The sequence below is a fragment of the Electrona antarctica genome (assembly GCF_951216825.1).
Source record: "Electrona antarctica genome assembly, chromosome: 8".
Classification (NCBI taxonomy): Eukaryota; Metazoa; Chordata; class Actinopteri; order Myctophiformes; family Myctophidae; genus Electrona; species Electrona antarctica.
In genome coordinates this window covers 47,245,014-47,249,715 of record NC_136789.1, presented here as the reverse complement: position 1 = coordinate 47,249,715, position 4,702 = coordinate 47,245,014, and positions in this window count along the sequence as shown.

Sequence of the window (4,702 nt, the reverse complement as noted above, 5' to 3'; positions counted from 1 at the left end):
CAAGGAAAAACCTTTGCCTGGAATTTTTCACATCTGCTCTTTATAGCGCCACCAGGAGGCCGACATATGTAAAACACATTTTCTAATATTACTCCTTCAGATTGTATCCAAATTTCACGCAAATCGGTACACATGCTCTCCATAGTCATGTGATCAAGACGGGTTTGTTTGATTTCTCATAATCCACCCTCATTGGCTACAATTGGCTTCTAAACTTTTCTGGAGTAGCCCGCTTTGTACCCGTTTTGTACAAATCGCCACAACTACTCAACGCAGCGTCCGATTGCGGTGAAACTGTGCATGCATATTCCCACTAGGCTGAGGAAGAAATGCCACTTGACAGTTTACCCAAGTTACCGATGCTTATGCGCATGTGAGTGAAGTTGCTTTCATTCACACATAATGCAATCTCTAACATTGCTTTGTGTGTGAAACAGTGTGGGTGGAGAAGACAGGGTTGTTCCCCTGAGATTGTCTTTGAACGGTATTACTGAAGGTGTTGCAAAACTTACAAAAGATCATAGTACATCACAGCAATTCTCTTTATATTCCCTCTCCCTCATCTCTCTATGGTCGGAATAATGGAATGTTGGAATTATGAACGGAGGTTGCGTGCACGCATCCACCTGGGTTATAGCAGACTACTGGGTGAGTGCTGCAGTGTCTTGAGTGTACAGGGTTTGATGAGGGCCCAGGTAGGGCCGGGACTTAGTCAGCTCCATATATGGAGATCTAAGGGTTTGAGGTCAGATGTAGAGTTGCTGGCCCGGCTCCATATATGCAGATCTAGGTAATGTCTCCATGTATGGCTATCCAGGGTTTGACGAAGTCAGTGTTGTGTTATTCATATATGGAGACGGCCATATATGGAGCAATGTCACGAGGCATGACGGACTGATGGCCATAATATGGTGGCATGACGTGTCACGATGCGTGATGGACTGAAAACCATATATGGAGGCGTGGCGGACGGACTGACAGGTTTTGCAGGTTTTCATAGTAATCTGCGACCTTCGCTATTATACAGCTTTTTTCCCTTTACAACATGAATAAATAAGAATCAAAGAAGAAACATCACTTTTCTTATACATATAAGCATATTATATAATTTGTTATAAGTTATTCCAGGCGGTTCAAGAACAAACAAGTCCTTCCAGCTTCCACCACACAGCTGTAGACTCTACAAGACAGCAAACCATAAACAAGCATAGGTTAAGTGCCACAAATATTTCCTCATGAGCCTGATGAAACTGCGTTGGTTAAGCCATCTTAAATAAAATATGTTGTTTGCATTGAAACATTTATGGGCCTGAATGTGCACATTGTGCAGTTACTACTGAAAACATTTGTGGGTCATTTTATATTGGTTTATTTTCTTGCACTTGCTAGCACATTTTGTCCCACAGAACATGCTGTACATTAAGCTGTATAAGCATAGCTGTGATGGCTGGCCCATCTTTTGATCCGTCCATCCAACACACATTCCAAATTATATTCAAATGCCTGCGTAACAAGGGATGTAAGGGTCACAGGGCATCACAGGTCATATCATATGTGTCCTCCAGCGAATATATTGTACAATAGAGTTCAAACTACTTTGGCCTGGTCAGGTGTAAGGACTAAGGAGCAGCACAGCTGCCTCTAGGGGAATCTAACAGGGCTTATATAGGGGATTCACACTGAGACGGACTGAGTCCGTTTCATTCGAACTGTTTCCGAATACGGTTGCCTGGTCCCCGCTGGCCATGATTCACATTACCCGAGATTCAACAGCGCACCCGGGTACACTTGCATAACACACTTTGATCCTCCAGGTGGCGGAACCAATCAAAAACTGAAGTCCTTTTATTCGGCCCACCATCAGACAGAGTCCGTTTGGAAAACAACCTTGGTTCCCTCCGCCAGAACATTAAACCCGCAGCCAGAAACCTAGGTGTCGATTCCGACCTCTCCCTGGAGGGCCATGTAAAAAAGGTTGTCCAGTCCTCATTTTACCACCTTCGCAATATTGCCAAAATAAAACCCTTCCTCTCACGCCCGACTTAACCAAAGTCATCCAGGCCTTCATATATTCACGCCTAGACTATTGCAATTCCCTTTACACCTGTCTTTCCAAAAAATCAATTCACAGACTACAACTGGTCCAAAATGCAGCAGCCCGCCTCCTAACAGGTGCAAGAAAGTTCGACCATATTACTCCCATCCTTGCCACCCTCCACTGGTTGCCTATCTCTTTTAGAATTAATTTCAAAATTTTACTTTTTACTTTCAAGGCTAGGTCCGGCCTTGCTCCGTCCTACCTTTCAGACCTACTTGACCCATATGAGCCAGCCCGCGAGTTGAGATCCTCGGGAAAAGCCCTTCTCACCATCAAATCAGGCCGCAAAAAGACTATTGGCGATCGGGCCTTTGCAATCCGCGCACCCTCATTATGGAACGCCCTGCCACTGGAGATTAGGCTTGCCGATTCGGTTCCTCATTTTAAATCACTTCTGAAGACCCATTTCTACAAAGCTTGTAATCCTTTATCGTTGTGATCTCTTTGTACCTTCTGATGTATTTCTTTTTTTTCCACCTTTTTATGTTTTTGATGTATGATATTTTCTGTATGCTCTTGTTGTTCAGCACTTTGTGACCTTGTTCTTGAAAGGTGCTATATAAATAAAGCTTTATTATTATTATTATTATTATTATTATGTGCTTGATGGCTGGCGCGCACGGACACTGACCATCAACTCTGCGACACTAGGTGCGTTTCCATAAAGCAGTTTTTTTGCGCAAAATCTCCTGGATGGAAACACATCAAAGTGCAAAAACACTTTTTCGCTTGGAGGTTGCGGATTTAGGCTTTTTCGAAAAAAGGGAAATGCGCAAATAGTGTATGGAAACACTTGCGGAAAAGGTTTTTAATTAGAAAGCATTGAACTCGCTTTTGAACAGTTGGAAAATAAAATAAAAAAACGATGGGGAGACAGTGGAGTGAACGGTGCATGGGAGGGTGGCTAGAGAGGGAGAGGGAGTGATGTTGTGGATACATATAAGGTCCCAATTTACTACTACCCGACCCGTCCGATTAATAATTGTGTAGTGTGTTCAAAGATCCCATATGAAGTCTGAATCCTCCCGAGTTGATCGGGGCGCTCCGATAATTTTGATATCTGGATCGCTACTGTATGGATGCAAGACACACACACACACACACACACACACACACACACACACACACACACACACACACACACGTGTGGTGTAGTAGACTAAACTTTTATTTCATATAACCTAGCTGCCTGGGTCCCTGCAGGCTATTCGATTTCGATCCATGCAGTGTTTAGGTTTTAAACGCGTCACATGTTCCAGGGATTTATTTGCTTATATATTTATATTCATTGCATAAGATAAGCAACCTAAACGTGTAGGCTATAGGCTATATAGCCGATGAAACAAGTTATTCACAACTGTTTGCAGCTGCAATCAATCAATTTACAGTATAAACGACCAGTATGCTCCAATCGAGTCCCGCGACATAGGCTATAGGCTACATGTGCCCCCCGAATATATTAAGACAAGCATTACACAACAAATCGTTCTTTGTACGTTCTTTGACTGTAGGTGTCGTCAATACTGTGAAAGCAGCAGATGCCCGCTGGCTTGCTGTAGACTTGCTGACCAGGGATCAGATTACAGCGCAGTATATGGGGTCCCGTCCGTTAAACTGAGAGCACGCACAAAGCGCATCAAATCCCTAAATCAATGGTGTGAACATGTATTAGACTACTTTACATGAGCCTCACTTTACTGGCAAAACAGTGCCAACTACTGCATATTTAATTAACTTATTTCATATGCGCATTTTATCAGTTTAATGGAAACACCGACAATTCGCTTTTCTTTTTTCGACTTAATGAACATACGCTTCCTTTTTTCGCAAAGGCTTAATGGAACCGCACCTATTGTCTCCAATCTATCTATAAAAGCACCGAAAAATGTCTGTCACTCTGTCTGTCTGTAGCCTGCCCTACACTTCCTTATATTAACCTGACTCCGCCAGATGGGGCAGTAGAGAGTACTCTCTACTGCCCCATCTGGCGAACATCATTTGCTGTTCATATATTCAGAACGGGTAAGGACTAGTACTGTAAATCCAGACACACTGCATTGCAAATTTGCAATGTCTCTTTGCCCTTACTTCATTGTCAGCCTGCCTGCTATTCACTGTGTCACAGTGTCAGTCAGTTCTGTGCTCCAGTGTCGTGTTTGATTAGTTGTCTCCACCAGGCCGAAGGCATGGGGAGAGAGTATGTTTTGCACTCCGTCCGTCCGTCCGTGTGTGTGTGTCCGTCCGTCCGTCCGTCCGTCCTTCCGTCTGTGAACAGCTAATCTCCGGCACCGTTAACCCGGTCGATGCCAAATTTTGCACACACACTCCCTGGATGCCAACGATGAACCTCTGCCCCAAAATTTCCAGAACGGCCTGTTATAGCGCCACCAGGAGGCCGCTTTGTGCAAAACAAGTTTTTGGACAGTACACCTGGACAGATTTTGTCCAAACATCACGCAAATTGGTACACAGTCTCTCTAGAGCCATTCAACGAAACGGGTCTTTCAGATTTCTCAGACTCCATCCTGATTGGCTAAGATTGGCTTCCAAAGTTCACAGGAGTGCTCAGTTTCAAACAAAATGCTGCAAATCATGAACACATCG